At 37.2% G+C, this 21,762-nt stretch overlaps 1 pseudogene; it reads left to right on the top strand.

Moving 5' to 3' along the window:
* Positions 1-3,168: 3,168 nt before the first annotated feature.
* Positions 3,169-21,762, top strand: part of LOC119048450 (tigger transposable element-derived protein 1-like) — a 28,393-nt pseudogene continuing 9,799 nt past the window's right edge.

A 21,762-nucleotide genomic window follows, 5' to 3' on the forward strand; every position in this document is an offset into this window, starting at 1 on the left:
CTGTGCTTCACTGGTTGCCACATCTTTTCTATTTCTAGATCATCTTTTCAGTGATCTAGTTTAGAGACATTCACTTCATGGTAGTGGTAGAGGCGTGAAGAACCTGCCAAAAATCAGTCACTTCTTATGCCTCTCTTCAGAAGTAGCATTTTATATTTTCACCTCATTCAATTGGCCAAAGCAAGTCACATAGCGCAACCCAAATTCAAGGAGTAAGAAAGTATCATTCACTCCCTTCAACTCCCCCCACACACACCTCTTGAGTGGAAGGAATAAAAAGTTGTGTATCGATGGGTGAGTAATCAGGGTGAGTAATCAGGGCCAATAGTGTGATCACCCACAGAATTAGTCTATGGAAATCTGTATCATAGATATAGTAAGACATTTGTGTTTTTATATAAAAATATACTTCTTGTTGAATAAATTAGCTCTTCTAAAATAGAGCTGATTCTCTAATTCATTAAAATTTTATGGTGATTTAAATCAATAATTTTTAGTTTTCAGGACTTCAACAGGAAGCTGTGTCATTATTTGTTTTGTAGTTGAACAATTTTAGCTGGGTATAATTTGCATAACTTTGATCCTTATTTAATCAAAATCTATGGTAAAGGAAATTATATCAATATTTCCTAGGTGGAGTTATAGATAAAGTTGTAGGTCTGAGTGGAAAAATGCTCTCTTTTACTTGTTTTATATGTTATCCTCTTTATATTTGATACTCCTTGTACTTAAGCAATTCTTAATTAGCCATAATCAAAACAACATGAAGTTTTTGACGTCTCAGTATATGGTATGTTCTGGAGTTATTTTGTTGTCTGAATCACATGACTTGAAAAATTGTCACTTCATACACGTGAAATGGAGCAAACTATCTGAAGCCTTTGTATGTTATTAAAGAACACTGCCATCCACAGCACTTCTTTCACGTTTTTTTTTTCCTATTTGCTCTTTTGAGTCAAGAATAGAATCACTAGCTTAAGACATTCAGGGGTGAATGACTTTTATGCTGTAACTTTGCTCTTAGGATGACGTGAGGTGGCACTACTTGAAATACATTTTGATTTGCTTCAGTGGATGAGAGGAAAGGTCAAGGAATTGCTTCACAACTAGTTGGGCACCCAAAAATATGTTTACTTCAGGATAAAGTTTTTTTGAGGTTGTTCACCACTCCTACAAACTGTACATGACATGCACAAGGAAGACAAAGCTCTGAAAGCCTCTACAGGTCCAGAAAGTCTTAATGACCTCTCAACAGACTCTTAAAAACACAGATGCGTCTGAGTCATGAAGAACAGAAAATAATATCAGACTGCATTTTAGAACATGCATTTCCCCACGGGTTAGTGATCCAATCACCATTGAAGCCATGTGGAAAGGGGCTCTCACTTATCTGTAGACAGTATAATTTGAAATGCTCATTTCAGTTTAGTTCATCACTTTTATAGTAAAAAATGTCTTGCTTATGGTTTCTCATGTGATGACATGTAGAATAATAGAAAAAGTGTGAAAACATAAAAATACAATGTAGCATATTCACTAGATTTGAAAGACAAAATAAAGCAACATAGGCTGAGTCTATTAACTTTGCTCTTACATACATCCTCTTCATGCCAATATTTATACAAGACAGGTTACTCTAAGCTGGACCGTGTGTGGTGTATAATACAAATCAGCCTCACCCCTTCATTTCATTAGATGTTGCTACCTCTGTAGCCAGGTGAAACTTTAAAGGATGGTGATATAAAAGGTGACACACAAGAGCAAATTCACACAATAAAACTGGGGATCTCCCCTTTCTTTCAATTAATATCAGCTCAATTTTAATAAAATTGGTAAGGAAAGTTCATACTGGTTCCAACATCGAGACATTTATGCATGTTTACAGACCACAATATTTACATACATCTTTCCTTCCTAACCTGAGGCATTTCTGTATCACAGATTGAATTTGTTGGCACAGAAGTGAATTATTCTCAGATTGTTGAACTTCAAGGCCATATTGTCATGATTAGTACACTGTTTTTCATTTGGAGTGACTATAGTATTATCAGGGACTCTATATAATCTTGTTTCTGGCATTAGCTACTTTACCTGATGGATTATACTGAGTACTTCCAAACTATATACAGAAGGGTAGAGAGTGTTTAGTAATCTAATAAGAAAGGTAAGATATATTTGCAACAAATCAAATATAGTACCATAATGTTTCAGTTTCCTCAAGTGAAACATTTTCTACTAAGCTAAAATTCAAATAAAGAACACTAGCATGTGCCCTTGGTTTATTTTAAATGACTATTCTTCAATTATATGTTTAATAATACAACCTGGAATAGGCAGAGGGGGTTTAGGTGGAAAACAGACTTTGTGAAATAACTTTTAAGCAGATTTCTGAAATATGCATTGAAGTCATATTGAAATGATGGGAAAAAGAGTTAGGTAATCAGTACAGTCAGATAGACCAGCTATACAGAGACCTTGAGTTCTGTTCTTCTTAAGTGCTTCTTTTTTTCTTCTCCATCTCACATCTACCTAGGATTTTATTTCTAACTTTTTTCTCTTCTCACTCTATTTACTCTCTCTCTGAACAAGTACTTCCACTATAGACACATACACACACATTGTCTACAGCATTTCTTTTTGATGCCCTATGATAATCTAAAGCACACAACATTCTATAGGATGATAATACTATTTATTGGTTGGTCCAGAACCAACCTCCCACCTATCTTTTCTTCATCCTTTTAATATGTCAGTGAATGACTCTCAGTCCCATATTTACAAATGATTACCATTTCTTTGAATTTTGCCTTTGTACATGTTAAATTAGCACACATCTCTCTGTCTGCATATAGTACACCAAAGGCATGACTGCAATGACTCCTGTCATGTTTTCAATGTTTTCTAGTACCTATTATCATGAACTTCAATCTGTTAGCAATAGAAAGCAGGATCTTCGATGGGATCACACGGAAAGCATTCCAAGGACCCCGACACAAGAGATTGTAATGTAATGAGGTTTATTCAGGTGAAAATCTGCCCTAGGTTTTCAATTTTGCATCTCTCTTTATCCCACTATAGAGGGTGTCAAACTATGCCTTCAGTAAGGCCAAAACAGAAGCCAGTGTTTAGTTTCTACTTCATAGTAAAGCTTAGTCCTTTGGAGCCCACATGGTCAGCGTCAAGCCCAGGTAGGTGTTAGACTCAATAGTTGCATGCTGCTGGGAGACAGAGAATTCATGAATGAACAGGATGAGTGTAGGTCATTGAGAGGGAAAGAGAAAGAGAGAGATAAAGACAGAGAGAGAGAGAGAGAGAAAGAGAGAGAGAGGAAAGCCAATAGGATTTATTCCAAGGCCCCAGGGTGTTAAATCTTTCCCTGGGGAGGTTAATAAGGAACATCCACAAGCCTCCTAGGGGAAGGCTGCCTCACTTTACTAGGCTTCTTGAAAGACCAAGGCTGTTGGGAATATGAAAGGAATGGTAACGTGTTGCGTCCCCACTACTAAAGGCCAGAGGCCATCAGAATTGCCCATGCAGACTTAAATAAAGCCCAAGAGCACAGTGCCTCATCACCACTGGCTTGGTAAGGCTCCACACCTGGACAATTTTATTTCTACTTTTGGAAAGCCTCAGACCCTGGCTTGGGTGGGGTGAGACACCAAACCTCAAGATGCGGAGGATAGCAGTCAGGCTCACCGACCCGAGGCTCTGGTGACCTGGCAGTAGAGATAGAGGGCAAGGGGGATGCCCATGCCTCTCTCAACTACCTACTATCTCCCTCTTTTACAGCAATGAAAGTTTTTCTTCCTCTTTTTGGAGGATGAAACTTTTTTCTCTCTGAAGACAATAGGCAATAGATTCTTTATCCCCAGTGTCTCAAGAGACCCCTTTCAGGATGCATATTTGTCAACAGGCAGAAATTTAACTTGGGGATTCTCAAAAAAGGGCATAAGTGTACCTTCGAAATTCAGATACCTGGTCTCCAAGAACTCTTATCTGAGTCATATTTTAAAATGCCAATTTCTGGCAGACAGGTCTCATCAAGGGAAAAAGACCTTAGTCAGCTGAGCAAGTCAGTTAGACTTACTCCAGCTGTGACTTCCTAAATCAGTGAGTTTCACTGGATAATACTTGTCCTGTCTCACGAAAGTATGGCTCTCAAATGTGTCCCTGTGTCTGCCGGCAGAGCAGCCTATGTTTCTGAAGGTTGTGGAATGTGGTTTTAATCTAAGAATGCTAACTGGTGTCTAATGCAGAGTTATAGTTTGGTGCCATAGAAGGGACGGTGGTTTTCCTTTTGCTTTATATTTTTCTCCTTAAGTGATTCGTCAAAAATTTGGTAATTTATGATCAATGAATTATGACAATACACGTCTTTGTAGAAATCAAGTGAGACCAGTTTCGAATTATAGTTTTACTAATCAAGACTTTGACTGGAAAGTCATGTCTAACGAAGAAGACATGCCTGGACTCTGGATATCACCAGAAAGCCTTAAGGAACTCAGATCGAATTTGGAAGCTAACAAAAAGTGCATTGCAGAACTAGCTTCATGCCTGGTTTTGTTATGTGGTTCACGGCAATCTTTCCAGGTAAGAAACAGAGGTTGCATTCCTGAGAGGTAGCAAGAAAGAAACCTCAAGGCATTTTGGGGACCTCAAGAAGGTGAGGAATTTTACTGATGGCAACTGTGTGGCTTGGCTTCTATGCCCTGAGGGGCTGACTAAAGCCCAGTCTGAAGATTCTTTGTGAAATTCCTGCAAAACAGACTTCAAAAGGCATTGTGCAATCAATGTTAAAATGCCTAATGTGATTGATTGCTATTCATGTTATGTTTAGGCAAATAATGAGTCCAAAGTAAAACTGGCTTAATACAGTCTTTTTGATGACAATTAGGGTGATTTTAAGGAGAGAAATTTAGTGTCTGTGAAAATCACGATGCCCAATTGCAGATGTTGAACTCCAGTGCAGTTAATTGCCTTTAAAATTTTGTTTTCAGTTATAAGCTGAACTGATTCCTGAGTTCTTCTAGCTTTTTTCAACTTTCCAAGCTAATGTTTAATTTTTTTCTTATCCCTGGACTAGGAATTACTGGGAACTAAACTTCTTCCTAGGCTGTTTCATTATAAGCTATGCAGAATTTGTCTTAGCACCTGATGACATCAGTGAAGATTTTCAATTGACAGACAAGAAAGATCTGTCAAACTGACATTGTTTAATTTTATTCCAGCAAACGCCTTACATTTTTAAGTTTTCTCCAGTGACAAACTTTCAAATTCAAACTGGTCTATGATTTGCTGGTCTAACCTTTGTGTACTTCCTTCTACTTTCACAGCGGGTATGACTATGACTTTATTTACCTGGTTGCTTCTTAAGAGTATAGACCTCACTTAAAAACCCACCTATGTCACCACCTCCTGAAATAAGACTCAGTGGTTTGGCTGGATTGCTTGTCAGGAGTAGATGTCTGAGTCAATAAAGTATGGGACAGTCTATTGACTTGGCTTGAAACTGCTTTTCTTTTTCTGTCAAAGTGGTTTAGACAGAAGAAGCTCACAGTTCTTCAGAGAGAGGATCGTAGAATGTCTCCCTCAGCATCATTTCAGTTAAGTATAGTAAACAGTGGAGCTTCACATAGATGAGACACATCTTTGTCTAGGGAATCCACTCCTCCAACTTACCCTGGGACACTGTAGAGCTAGCTGCTCCCTTTATTATTTAGTTCTTACCTCTTACTAGAGACTTTTAGTTGCTATAATTCTCCTTATTTATGGATTATGCTTTTTTAATCTATCTTTTTGTCAAATTTATCAACTCTAGAATACAACAAGGATACCAGCTTGCCCAACATCGCCATCCTTTAGATAAGGCCATCCTCTAAACACCACCTGTACCACTTCCCAGGGACAGTCAACTGACGAACTTTTCAAAATCCCTCTTCCCTGCATGAAGATTCCATGCCCATTTTCTCCTCTTTTTCTTTCACAAATTGGAAGATCATCTGTGCCTGCAGATAGGCAGGACTGCACCCTTTTGACGCTACAGAGCAGATACAGAAGATGAGATATTCATCCATTTACCCTGGTAAGATTATAAGGATCAAGATCTTTGGAGGGGAATGTTATCATAGGTAAGTGGCAAATTATTAATAAGGAAAGAGAACAAAGGGAATTAGATACTGAGCTTAATGAAGTGGGGGAATGAGCCTCTTTGCATCACCAGGAAGCTAGAGTTTTCACAGCTCATTGCTCCACCAAGGGAATTACCACAGCTCCCTTTCCCCCTCGTCTATCAGATTATTGGGGGTACAAAGGGAAGGACTTGACCACAGAGGTCTTTCAGCATAAGTAGAGGATGGACCCATCAAAAAGCCCACAAAATCTTGAGAAATTGATTGGTGATTTTGAAAAGGCTCTTGATTGAAACCCAGGGGAACAAATAGCTCTCTCTCACTAGTCACCTGCACTGCCCCCATGCACTTGCTTGTCCTCTCTCCCTAGTCACATGGCCCTAGCAGATGCATAGAAGATGGCTGTGCAGACTTTGCACTCAGGCTCTAGGCAGGAGCCTGAATACCTTAGCACAGCAATAAATTGGAGCTTGGAACGTCAACTAAACCAGCTGGATGGTGGACCGGACCAAACTATAGCATGGCAAAGATTTCTGGACATTGATGTATTTCTGGCCCTCACTGTCCATGGCTGGATGGACAGAGATGTGACACTTGAGGGGCATTTTGATTTTACTTCCCAAATAAATCTTACCATAAGAATTTATCCTCTTTTGTGGGTCACTGAAAATGCTTTTCCTGCCACACATCAAGAACCACACTTCCACCAGAAACAAATCCATTTTCCAATATGAGTGACTTGTTATTACAAATGTTAATAGTGTATGATGCTGAGTCATGTATTTGAGGAAGGGAGGAATAGTCATTATCCCACTGTTTCTGTAGGAAGGAAGACACACAGTCTTCAATGAAAAGAAATAAATTTTGAAGAAAATAGTTGTTCCTTTTTACTTGTTATCTCTCTTCTATTCTAAACTCTTGAGTTTTAGAAATATTTTTTTCTTCTTCCCAATCTCTATAGAAAGTGGTTATAGGCAACAAGTAATCCAACTCTCTCTCTCTCTCTCATGCTCATAAACACTTTCCCTATGGTTGAAAGTGTTTTTCCTCTCTGTTTCTCCATATATTATTATTATTTGGAGTTATTCTATTTCGTGTAAAAGATAAAACCAAAAATCTCACATTGACCTTAACCATTGTGCTTTACTGGGGCAATTGTTCATAAATCAAGGAATCAGACTTTTTATGTTTTACAGCTGTCTGTCTTTATTACATTGCACCTAAGGTTGCCAAGAAGGGCATCAAGAACGAGGGGTTAGCCCTGGCTAGTGTAGCTCAGTAGATTGAGTACGGGACTGTGAACCAGACGATTGTGGTTTGGTTCCCAGTCAGGGCACATGCCTGGGTTGCAGACCAGTTCCCAGCAGGGGATGCATGAGAGGCAACCATACGTTGATATTTCTCTCCCTTTCTCCTTCCCTTTCCCTCTAAAGATAAATAAATAAAATCTTTAAAAAAATAAAACAAAAGAATGAGGGGTTAGACATGTATATATTTAATGGGCTAGGCCTATAGGCCTTACAAATCACTTCTCTTCACATTATTCTACTCGAAACCTAGTCATGTGACCATGCCTAATTGCAAAAGAAGCTATAAAAATATATTCTAACTGTATGATCAGGAAGAAAAAATATATCTCATAAATAATTTTACAAGCAGACCTATTGGTGCAAGGTCTGTCTGAATGGATAGTTGTTTAAAAGTAGTCTTTTCTGTCTTAGAATGGGTGAGCAATCAACTCATTGGACAACATTATTAAAACATATTAGACTAATATGCATATTAGTCTCTCCATTTCATTTAACTAATATAAAGCTGATAACATTCTTCAGTTTTCTTTTCAGCAGCTTTTGAAATTTTCTTACAATTTTAGTATGTATGTATATGTCTTAAATGTCTAATAAAACTTGCTTATTTCTCCTGATTTTTTCTCTCCTCACACCCTCTCCCTTGTAAAAAGTAGTTTACTTCCTTTAGCTGGGTAGATGCTTTTTATATTGATGAGATCCCATTTATTTATTATTTCCTTTATGTCCCTTGCTCTAGGGGACATATCAGTGAAAATATCGCTGCATGGAATATCTGATATTTTCCTGCCTATGTTCTCCTGAAGGATTTTTATGGTGTCACAACTTATATTTAAATCTTTTATCCACCTTGAATTTATTTTTGTGTATGGTGTAAATTGATGATCAAGTTTCATTTTTTTTTTGCATGTAGCTGTCCAGCTCTCCCAACACCATTTCCTTTACTATTTAACTTACACTCCAAATATCTAAGATTATTCCTGCCTTAGCCATCACTATGTCTTTGCTTACTCTCCTATGTAGGAATTACTCCTCATCCCCTTTCTGTCTAAAATCTACTTACATCATTATGGTCTCTAATCAGACATATACTTCCTCAAGAAACCTTATTTGACTTCTGATTGTCTTAGTCGTGCCATTTAGCACTGCAAAACATCCTATAATAACACATATTACAATGCCTTATAGTCATCTGCTTAATTGCCTATCATTCTCAATAGAATTTAGAATGCAGATCTTGCCTTCTATTGAATTTCCAGTTATGATTAGTATAATGCTTGTATATTAGTTTCTGAAGGAAGAGGTAATAAAAATACTACACCTATGTTCATTGCAGAATTATTTGTGGTGACCAAGATGTGAAAAAAAAAACCTAAAGTGTCCTTAGATTGATTAGATAAAAAAGGTGTGGTACATATATATAGCGGACCACTATTCAGACATATGAAAATATGAAATACTGTCATTTGCAACAATGTGAAACATCTCGAAAATATAATGCTAAGCAAAACAAGTCAAGTAAAGGAATCAAGAACCATATGATTGTACTTATATGTGGGATATATAACTGACAGCAACAAACAAGCCAAACAAAAACTCATAGTCAACAAGCAAGAGTTTGGTGGTTACCAGAGAGAAGGGGGTCTGGAGAAAAGGTATTAAAGGGGGTCAAACACATGGCAATGGAGGAAACTTGACTTTGGGGGGTGAACACACAATGCAATATTCAGATGATGTGTTACAGAATTTTACACTTGAAACCTCTATCATATATAGGTTTATCATATATATATATATGTGTATATATAATTTTATTTATCAATGTAATCTTAATAAATATAATCAATTAAAATAAAATAAATGACTAACATCACAAAAGAAAGGACCAGATGATGACACAGACACAGAGGGGAGGACTCCAGGCAAATATCGGAGGCACAGATTAGAGTGACGACTCAAAGAACATCAAAGAGTGCTGTAACCTGCCCCCCCCACCTGCATCCCAGTGCTGGGAGGTAAGCATGGAAAAAATCTTTCCCAGAGGCTTGGAGGGAGCATGGCCCTGCCAACACTTTGATGCTAGACTTCTAGCCTCCAAAATTGTAAAAGAATACATTCCTGATGTTTTGTCAACACAATTTATTTTTTCAAAAATTTGAGGTAGATACCCTGAGGAGGAATGGTTGGGTCATATGGTAATTCTATTTTTAATGGAACTAATTTTATGAGGCACCTCCATACTGTTTCATATAGAGGTTGTACCAGTTCATATTCCCATCAACTGTGTATGAGGGTTCCTTCTTCTCCACAATTTCTCCAACACTAATTTCTTGTGGATAAAGGCCTTCAAACAGGTGTGAGGTGGTATCTCATTGTGGTTTTGACCTTCTTGAAAGGATACCAGTCATTGGATTTGGGGTCTACCTTAATCCAGTATAACTTTGTTTCAACAGAAAAGTCAAATGCAAAAGGCCAAACACCATTTTTTAATTTTAATGAATTACACTGGTTCTTCATGGTCCACATAATTACGTGACTAGCAAACACTGCACTCATTCTGTTTTGTATTTTTAATTTGTATTTAGCTACTCTAATAGATATAATTTTATAGCAAAGATAATAAAGACATATATAATACTACATGTATTTTATACAATTATTTTATCTTCTTTGTGAAATTATTTATCATCTATAATGCAACTGAATTGAGAATATATGGTAATTGCGAATTGGATAATGGTGTTTCCCATTATAAGTTCTAAAAAAGTGTATCTTGATGAAAAATTACTTAATTGCTTTTATACAAATAACATGTAGTATTTAAACATACTGTTTGTGAGACTACATTGCTAGAATTCATGAAATGTGAGCATAGTAATAAACGTTTTTGCATATTCATTTATAACTGGACATTTTTAGTTACAAATTTGTTGATAAGTGGCAGAGCAAGTAACTAATGAGTATGAATCATTAAACCATTGTCATGCCTCTGGCAAATGCCCGATGTCCAGTAATTTTTCACTCTCTCTCTTAGAACCAGAATGTAACTGATCTTTTCCCCCAAAGGCCATATCCTACTCTGATCTACCACTGACTTCTCCTCCTTGTACCCAGCAGGAAACGTTATACTATACATTTAATCTTCTATTGAAGATTAAAACCATCTCTGATATCTGAAAACCATCTCTGTCCTGCCATAACCCAGATAGGCCAAGAACCCTGTGTAAATCCCTGCCCCCTCCAGGAGCAGAGCATCTATTTTCCTGTGTTGTCCAGCATGCTGAAACACCTTGCAAAAAGACTGTGGTTCTGTTCTAGTGTAAAGTGTAACAGATGAACAAATCAATAGAACAGATAAACTCAAAAAATGCCATGCAGACCTAAACCTGTGTGACTTACGGTGGGGGGGCTTGTTCATAATTCAGGAACCCAGTTTCTGTCATTTTGTAGAATTAATACATTTTTAAAGCAATATCAGTACCTCATTTGATAGCCTTTTTTTTTTTTTTTGCAAATCAACAATTCCTGACTTCTAGCCAAGATGGAAGCATAGGTAGACACACTGTGCCTCCTCTCACAACCAAGATAAGGACAACAACAATTTAGAAATAAAATAATAGCCAAAACTGACAGAAAATTGACCTGTATGGAAGTCGGACAACCAAGGAGTTAAAATAGACACATTCATCCAGACCTGCAGGATGGGCGGAGAGGGGTCGCAGCACAAAAAGTGGTAGCGCTGAGTGTGCAAGGCACCCTGAGCATGCAGGACAGCAGTGGGTGGATCCTGGGTGTGTAGGAAGCAGCTGGCAGACTCTGGGTGAAGGGTGGCAAAGGGCTGACCCAGCAAGACAGTGACTGTGAAGCAAGGCAACTGGCTCACTGGGTGGTCCCACATTCCTGTGCAGATAAACCAGGTGAAACTGGGGAGCAAGACAGACAAAGCAACCCAGGGTCCCAGTGCCAGGAAATAAGGCCTCAAAACACAATTGAAAATAACTGTGGAGGTTGAGGTGCAGGGAGAGACTCACAGACTCACAGGAGAGTTCGTTGGAGAGATCCACAGGGTCCTTAAATGTACACAAGCCCTCCCACCTGGGAATCAGCACCAGAAGGGCCCAATTTGCTTAGGGGAAGTGGTGGAAGGAACTGAAATCCGACAGAGAGCGGAGCAAGCAGCATTGTTCCCTCTTAGATTCCTCCCCCATACACAGCATCATGACCTAGCAACTGGTTGTCCTGCTCTGGTGAACACCAAAGGCTCCTTTGCCCCTCATATGTAACAGGCATGAGAAGACAAAAAAAAAAAAATAGCCCAAAGGGAAGAACAGATCAAAGCTCCACAGCAAATACAACTAAGTGACGAAGAGATGGCCAACCTATCAGATCCACAGTTCAAAGCACTGGTGATAAGAATGGTCACGGAATTGGTTGAATTTGGTTGCGAATTACATGAAAAAATGAGGGTTACACTAAGTGAAATAAATGAAAATGCACAGGGAACCAATAGTGATGGGAAGGAAACTGGGACTCAAATTAATAGAGTGGACCATAAGAAGGAAACAACCAAACAGAAAAGAATGAAGAAGCAAGAATTCAATAAAATAAGGAGAGGCTTAGAAACCTCCAGGACATCTTTAAACGTTCCAACATCCAAATTATAAGGGTATCAAAAGGGGAAGAGGAAGAGAAACAAGTAAAAAGGTTATTTGAACAAATAATAAAGGAGAACTTTCTCAATCTGGCAAAGGAAATAGACTTCCAGGAAGTCCAGGAAGCTCAGAGAGTCCCAAAGAATTTGGATCCAAGAAGGAACACACCAAGGCACATCATAATTACATTACCAAAGATAAAAATCAAGCAGAGAATCCTAGAAGCAGCAAGAGATAAGGGGACAGTCACCTACAAAGGGGTTCCCATCAGACTGTCAGCTGATTTCTCAAAAGAGACCTTACAGGCAAGAAGGGGCTAGAAAGAAGTATTCCAAGTCATGAAAAGCAAGGACCTACATCCAAAATTGCTCTATCCAGCAAAGCTCTTATTTAGAATGAAAGGGCAGATAAAGTGCTTCTCAGATAGGGTCAAGATAAAGGAGTTCATCATCACCAAGCCCTTATTTTATGAAGTGTTAAAGGGACTTATCTACGAAAAAGAAGATAAAAATATAAATAGTAAAATGACAGCAAACTCACAATTACTAACAACTACACCTAAAACAAAAACAAACTAAGCAAACAACTAGAACAGGAACAGAACTACAGAAATGGAGATCACATGGAGGGTTAGCAACAGGGGAGTGGGAGAAGGAGAGAGGTGGGAAAAGATACAGAGAATAAGTAGCATAGACAGTGGGGAGAAAATAGACAGGGGGGAGGGCAAGAGTAGTGTGGGAAATGTATAAGCTAAAGAACTTATGACACACGGAGATAAACTAAAGGGGGAGAAAGTGGGTGGGAGAGGGTGTGCAGGGTGGAGAAGAATGAAGGGGGAAAATGGGACAAGTTTAATAGCATAATCAATGCAATATATATTTAAAATTTTCCAAATGCTGTGCCAGTGGCAATAAACAGTTAATATTTAATAGTAAGAAAAAAGTCTCAGTGAATCTCTGGAGAAGTTTAAGTAACTATCAAGATATATTCTATGTAAATCAATGTATCAAGAGACAGAGAAAAAATAACACTATTTTTCTTGTAAGTAGCTGAGTTATTTTTTTTATAAAAAAGCCAAAGAACTCTTAAAAATAGGTAAATTGATTATTTTATTGTGTATTATAAAAAGAAGAAGAGAACCATAATGGTAGTAAAAGCTAATAATTACTATTGGAGACATATATCATGTACAATTTCTGACACTGTTAGGGGATGCACATTAGAAAACATGAACAGAGGCAAATGATGCTGCAGATGCATTTAATGGGTTTCAGAAAAGTGAGGGAGAAAACACTTACAACTGAATGCAGACATTATATATAATCTATTAGAGTCACAAATGAACTACCATGAGACCAGGAGAACAATTTAAAATTATAAATAAAATGTTATTTATGAGGCACAAAACCATGACGACCAAAAAGTAAGAAGACAATTTATGGCCAAGGGATTCCCCAGTGGTCTATCAACAAGGATTCAATGTTAAAAAGAACACATATCTATTTAGGTCTGGTTGGTTCAAATGGCTTAATTTATTTATGTTAAAAATGTTAATTACTAAAGGGTACGTGACTTATTTCATAGAGTAAATTCAATTATTCTCCAATTCCTGTTTGTTCACATGTAATTTTGAGTTTGCAGAGTTTTTTGAAATATTGCTTAAAGCAGTGTATGATCTACATAATTGACATTTGAAAAACAATGATCTATATGTTGGCTGTTTGCTGGTAATGCTAGTAAAAAATGCTTTAAAAAAGTTCACTGTAGTACGGTTATCATGTTATACTGTTAATGTCTTCAAAAAGTATTTCATCACTTGAAAAATAACTTTGTCATAAGTAGAAAGTGATATAGAAAATGCCATAAGCAAAAATATCTCACATTATACACTTAATGTTCGCTTTTCTTCAAGATAAGATAAGTTTTAGGACCATATTTTGAGAAGTATAAACACATACCTCTAGATGATCATAACAATTCTGAAGATTAAGAATATGTATGGTGCTCTGTGCTTTATCTTGGGGAGAAGTAAGAATCTATAAAGGATTTTTTATACTCTATATTTAGAGATATGAACAAAGAATGTGTTTCAGTATTTTCTTTATTCATCTTTCTTATTCTGCTCCTGTAATTATTCCTCAAAGAACCAGTAGCTCTGAATCTTGGTCAGTATCTTAAAATAACAACTGTATTTATGTGTTTATATAAATACACCATGATTCAGTTTATTTTTAGGTAGGGTTCCTACAAGAAGTTCGATCTCAAGGTTTCCCAGGTGACAGCAATCAAGCAGTGCCTGTAGCTGGAGCAGATGTGGAGTGGGCTGTCATCTATCTTAGTGCGATGTCGGGTGGAAGGAGCCAAGGCTTTTTTAAGCCTTGTCCTGAAAAAAAATCCTCCTCCAAGGACTAGTCAATGAGTGATAGAAATTCCCAGCTGTCCTTCCTGAATTAGGATGACCTCTGAAAGCCCACCCAGCTTCAAACTTCCTCTGGGATGTCCTCTGTCCTCTTCCAATTTCTCCGCAGATAAAATTGTATCTCTGCCCACTCCTACATCCTCACTTCTTTAGAGGCATTTTCTCGGTGCTCAATAAACTTCTGCACGCAGATCTTCAGCTCAGGGTCTGTTGCCACAATACAGCACTCAACTTAAGCATCCCACTGAAAACAACTTGAACGTTCATTTTGATAACACAGAGGAGCAGATCGTCATGTTAGACTCCAGCGAACTACAGATCGCACCCGTTTTCAAGTTTGTAATTACTTCAAGAGTACAAATAAACAAAATGCACAAGCAAAGAAGGCAGAGATGCAAGGGCTCTTGCAAGACTTCCAGGTCCTGATTTCCAATACTGAACACGCTCAGGCTTTGGCAAGCAGATGAAGTGTCTAACTAAAGGAAGAGGTAAACTCACACGAACGTGGCCATTTAGGTCCTAAAAGATGGACACTTTACACTCAGATAGTTACGCAGCTTATGTGACATTGTGAAAGGAAGCCATGCCCTATAAATCCATAGACACCATGTGTGTTAACAGTAAGAGATCCTAGATAAGCAGGCAATCTGGTAAAACTATTTCATAGATAAGAATTCTCTTGCCAGAAAAAAAAATTGTTCCCCAAGAGATCTGCTATTTTTACATTTACGAGATTAGATTGAGACACCAGTCTTCTTTCCAGAGGAAAGGGAGACGGCAGATCACAAACCTAATGCTCAGCTTCTTACTTTCCATTTATTACTGGAGTCAGTTAACAAACTGTGTTGTAGTCACAAGACAAACTATCAAAAAGTGAAGAAAAGAATGAAATACAACTATTCAGCAACCTAGACAAAAGCAGTGTATGACCTAAATAGTGTATGCCTAAACTCACAGACATAAAATTAAGTAAATGAAAATGTGCAAATAATATATGATTTATATATTATTTGTCTATACAATGTCTATACATTTGTCATATACAATATATGATTTCTATATATCATTTGTCTATACATTTTTAGACACAGGCAAAGCTTAACTCTGTGTTAATAGTCAATATAATACTAATTCTTGGAAAGATGACATGCAATATGATTGGAGGGTAGTACAAGGAGTTCTTGGGGTTCTATGCTATGAGTTAGGTGTAGCTCTTAGATGAGTTTTTACTATGTACAAATTCACCGAGGTACATGTTTATGTTTTGTGCAATTTTCATTTCTCAAATAAAACAGCAATGTTTAACAATATAAGTAGAATATCTGATTTGAACATTAACCTTTAATAGAACTATTTTATTACATATTTAACCACAGAAATAAAATCATGCTTAGAAAATTTTACAAGAAAGTGTTACACAGTATTTAAGAAATAGCTAATTCCAATATTAAAAAACCTCCTCCAGAAAATTGAGTAAGACAGAATGCACACAGGATTATATTGTAAATACAATTTAACATATATATTCAAGTTTAATATAGATATGAGAACAAATATAATTTCACATTAACATTATTCTATCTCCATATATATATATATATATATTTCAAATGTTTCTGAGAGTTCTTCTTTAGTGTTTATGAATATGGTAAAAGAAATTATTGGGTTGGCCAAAAAGTTTACTTTTTTCAGTTCTAGTAATGAATTGTTGTCTTTAACTTCAATCAGGACAATTTTGATAGATGGTATTGTGACAGCTGTCATATCAGTGTGCATTAAAAAAATCAGAATTCATGAAATTTTGTGCAGACATTTTAATATTGAAGATGGAAGAAAGAATGCAACATCTTATGCTTTATTATTTCAAGAAAGGTAAAAACACAACTGAAAAGCAAAAAAGGAACCCCCCCCAAAATTTCTGCAGTGTATGGAGAAGTTGTTGTGACTGATGGAACATGTCAAGAGTGGTTTGCAGAGTTTCTTGATACTGTTGACACTTTGGCCAAATAATCCTTTGTGGTGGGGCTGTCTGAAGGCATTGGAAGGTGTTCAGCAGCACCCCAGCCCTCTGCCCACTAGGAGCCAATAGCGGGAGATAGCCAACGTACTCAAAATATCCAAATCAATAAAGTTATTGATAAAAATAAAACCCTTGTCTTTTATTTGTTGCATATGGACTTTTTGGCCAACCCAACACATCTTTATTAATTTTTAGAAGAACTGGATTGTCATCATTGTGGTTCTCTAACTTAGAAGTCAGCATTTTCTGACAAATAACCAGACAGTAGATATTTTAAGGTAAACACAGAGGGACAAGGTGAAGATTTAATGTACATATACCTTTATGTAAAAGAAAACAACTTCCCACAAACTACTAAATGCAATTTTTCTAATAAATATCTATTATTGGGGATAATGAAATTTTAAATATTTTTCTTTCTTTTTGATTAATTGGGATTCAAAGTTTGTGTCCATCCCATCAAAATGTTTTCTTTTTTGTTGCTGCTGTTAGTTTTAATTTTAATGTTTTTATTTTATTGATTATGCCATTACATTTGTTCTATTTCCCCCTTCATTCCCCTCCACCCTGCACACCTCTCCCCTGCTATTCCCTCTCTTTAGTTCATGAATATGCGTCTCAAGTTCTTTAGATTCTATATTTCCCCTACTCTTCTTATCCTCCCCCCTATTTTCTATCTACTGTCTATGCTACTTATTTTCTGTACCTTCTCCACCCTTCTCCTCCCACTCCCCTGTTGCTAACCCTTCACATGATCTTCATTTCTATGGTTCACTCCTGATCTAGCTGTACTCTTAATTTGCTTTTGTTTTATGTGTGGTTGTTAATAACTGTGAGTTTGCTGTCCTTTCACTGTTCATCTTTTTTATCTTCTTTTCCTTAGATAAGTCCTTTTAACATTTCATATAATAAGGGCTTGGTGATGATGAACTCCTTGAATTTGATCTTATCTGAGAAGCACTTTATCTGCCCTTCCATTTTAAATGAAAGCTTTGCTGGATAGAGCAATCTTGGTTGTAGGTCTTTGGATTTCATGACTTGGAATACTTCTTTCCAGCCCCTTCTTGCCTGTAAGGTCTCTTTTGAGAAATCAGCTGACAGTCTGATGGGAACTCCTTTGTAAGTGACTGTCCCCTTATCTCTTGCTGCTTCTAGGACTCTCTCCTTCATTTTAATCTTGGCTAATGTAATGATGATGTGCCTTGGTGTGTTCCTTCTTGGGTCCAACTTCTTTGGGACTCTCTGAGCTTCCTGTATTTCCTGGAAGTCTATTTCCTTTGCCAGAATGGGGAAGTTCTCTTTTATTATTTGTTCAAATAAGGTTTCCACTCGTAACTGTTCCTCTTCCCCTTCTGGTACCCCTATAAGTCGAATGTTGGAACGTTTAAAGATGTCCTGGAGGTTCCTAAGCCTTTCCTCATTGTTTTGAATTCTTGTTTCTTCATATATTTCTGTTTGGTCATTTTTTCCTTCCTTCTGGTCTGCTCCCTTGATTTGAGTCCCAGTTTCCTTTCCATTACTATTGGTTTCCTGTGCATTTTCATCCATTTCAATGTTTCGCCTTCATATGTTCTTCTAATTTGTGACTACAACCAACCAGTTCTGTGAGCATCCTGATCACCAGTGTTTTGAACTGTGCATCTGAAAGTTTGGCTATTTCTTCATCACTTAGATTTATTGGCTCTGGGGCTCTGAGTTGTTCTTAGCCATGTTTTTATCTGTTTGTGTCTGTTATGTATGAGGAGAGGCGCCTCAGGTGTTCACCTGGGCGGGGCTACCCTTGTTGCTGGTATGTGATGCTGTATGTGGGGGCGGGGTCAGAGAGGGAGCAATGGCGGTCCTCTCCGCTCTCCCAGTCCACCTCACCGCTTGCCCCTGCCCGTTTATCTAAGTGCAAAGGTGCCAGCCCGCCGCCCTGCAGCCCTGCACCGGGGCCTGCACAGTCTGTCTCAATACAGGTCTCTTCACTGGTATATTTGTGCGCAAATGCGAGACCTCGGACAGCCAGCCACACCGCGCCTTCCCGTCGCTACCCTGCACCTGGGATATGTGCCCTGGGCTGCCGCCTGGGTCAGGGGATTGTTTTTTGCCCAACCCGCTCCACTGCTGGCTTTGCCCTTCTCACCGGTTTAGCTGAGCAGTGTGTTGTTTTCCGACTCTGTATTGTTCAATTTTCTGTGGTTTGGTTGCGTTTATTGTTGTTAAAACTTTGTTGTTTTTAGATTTGGTTGTGCACGGACATAAGGTGTTTCCACCTACGCCTCCATCTTGGCAGAAGTCTAGTTCAAAATGTTTGCTAAGTATTCATCTATTAATGTTGATCTGTGACGAGAACTTATTTGCTCTATGAAAATCTTTTTTCATGGAAATAGGTAATGCCAACTACTGGTATCAGTCCACAAGCATATGTTTTTAATCCAGGTATTTATAAAAGCACATTAGATTATTTTCTTAATATTTGCTTTTTATCATGGCATTGCAATAATCACTTACAATTAATGGTTATATGGAAGTTCCTCCACTTTATAAGTAAATGCATCTTAAAATACAGAAAGTTTCTTTCAACTTTCATTGACTTTGGAAACACTGTTGCAATGGTAGTTTGAGCTCACAAAATATGCAAACCAAAAAGTTGTGAGCATGTGTACATTTTAGTTTTTGTCTTAACTGTTGCAGCACAGTGTGTAAAGCAGTGTGATGACCCATGATTCAAGTTAGTTATTAAAAGTTATTTTAATGTATTTATAAAAATAGTTATTGGTTATGAAAAGTTATTGATAGTTAACGAAGAGTTATTAAAAGTTATTTCAACATATTTATGTTTCTCTTACAAGCACTAAAGGAGTGTGACAAAGTCTGCAGCAGAAGCTGATTTGTAAAGCCATTTAGTGTTTTTTTTACTTGAAATCTATGTAATTCTATTTTTTAAAGTCTTTTTTAAATTATTTATTTATTTATTTTTAGAGATGGGAAGGGAGGTAGAAAGAGAGAGAGAGAAATATCAATGTGTGGTTGTCTCTCACATGCCTCCACTGGGGACCTGGCCCACAATCCAGGCATGTGCCCTGACTCAGAATTGAACCAGCGACCCCTTTGGTTTGCAGTCCGAGCTCAATCCACTGAGCTACACCAGCCAGGCCTATGTAATTTTATTAACCAATCTAACACTGGTAAATTCGATAATTTTTAAAGTCTACTAACTGAAAATAACTCAATTAAACAAAATGCACAGCTCTTCATAGATGCACTTTTGAAATATTTTGCTTTTTGATGATCATGGAAAGAAATTTCAGAGAATTAAAATCTTGAATAGGACTATACATAGTTATAGTCATACATAGGATTATGAATATGTTTCTTTTTAATTAATTAATTTATTTACTTTTTGCATTTTTGAGTATTTTAAAATATTTACGTTTTCTTGACAAACTAAGAAGTGGTTCAGTTTACAATTTTTTTGAAATTGCATAGAGAATATATACACATACATACACACATACATATATATATATATGGCAGGATCATAAACACTGTTTATTAAAAATTATATGTTCTTTGTTACATGTTTGAGCCTCAGTCACCCCCAAAGTAATCTTAGTTTGATGCAATATACTTATCAAGACTTTTTTCCACTGCTCAAAATAGTTGAACTAGTCAATTTTCATGACTTTTAGTGTTTCTGACATTTTTTGTTTCACCTCTTCGACATTGGTAAAATGATTCCCCTTGAGAAATTTTTTCATCTTGGAAAAACAACAACAAAAAGAAACATCTTTGGGTATAACAATTGAATAGGTAATTTGGAACCCAAGGGTCACATCATTTTTAGCCAAAAACTGTCAAACACTTGGCACAATGTGGGCAGGTGCATTAGTAAGTAGCTCACCCGTCATGAAATGGGCAAACACACTGAAAGAGTCTTCCAAAAAAGAAATCAGTGACACCAGACACAGCCTCTCCCAACAATACCAACTAACACACGGATACAGATGGGTTCCTAGAACACTCACCTGGGGGGAAAGCCTGTACTAGAAGGACCTACCCTTCAGAAGATTATATATTTCATATATATATATATGATATATATAATGCTCCACCTCATTAGTTGACAGCAAAATGCCAGTTAAAATGAACAAATAATGCAGTTTGTTTGTAGAAAGGGTTGGAGAATTCTCAATCTATTAAAGTAATGATATCGTTAAGACATCAATAAAACATAACAATGTCATATGATTTTCTACGACTTTTTGCAAAATAATTATCTAAAACTGAGATTAGTTGCTCCCAATATTGCTACTCTTGGTACTATAATATAAAGCAAATGTTTAAGTTGATTATTGTTGTCCAATGAAGAAGTAATGCCAAGGTCTCTACTTTTCCTTTGCCACGCATCTACCTGCATTAAAAATAGTTAAGTGTATATGTACACCTATCAGAGCACAAAAATAACTTCCAGAGACATTTTATTTGTGATGTGTGTGTAACAGCACTGACATACACTCATCTGAATCCCTTCTGAGTGTATCTTTCTCCTCGCTGTCATCAAATTACTCTGATTTATTTCAGTTGATTCTGACTCAGCAGCTTGCTCGGTTGTTGCTGTTACTGCAGTAATGAGATTAAGGAAATATAAAATCTGACAGAAATCAGTGTTGAAACATGCTTCCAGGGCAATATTTTGTTTCTTTTTAGTATTAATTATAAATTCCTAGGGAACTTTTTGTTTTCACTTAAAAACTGACATGCATTATGGAAAAAGACACCTAGGAAACTCTTTAACAAGTGGTTTTGTATCATCCAGACACTTTGTTATATGCTTGGGCAGACACTATTACACATTACCAAACTGAGTGACAGCTTTCTGATTGCTGCCATCTACAGGGGAAGACAGCAGATGCCTGTCCCCAGCTGAAACCACCAGGGCACGTTCCATCCTGTGTAACAGCCCTGTGAGACACCGCTGGACATTTGAGCCCCTGGCGGTCACCTCTCTGCACTCTCCTCTCTGTCTTTTCCTCTACATTCCCCCTTTGAAACATCACCACCACCATTACCTTTACGTCCAAATTATATTACACCTTCTTGTTTCTTGTCCCCAGATTCCCACAACTTTGACTCAGAAGACATGTGTTCCCCATAAAGGAAACCCAAGTGATTTTTAAAGACCAAATATAGAAAATTATCACAGAAAGACCATGACTTTTCAGAAATACCTATTATTACAACTGTACAATCT

The sequence above is a fragment of the Artibeus jamaicensis genome, unplaced genomic scaffold (assembly GCF_021234435.1).
Source record: "Artibeus jamaicensis isolate MK-2021 breed Jamaican fruit bat unplaced genomic scaffold, CSHL_Jam_final scaffold_369, whole genome shotgun sequence".
Classification (NCBI taxonomy): Eukaryota; Metazoa; Chordata; class Mammalia; order Chiroptera; family Phyllostomidae; genus Artibeus; species Artibeus jamaicensis.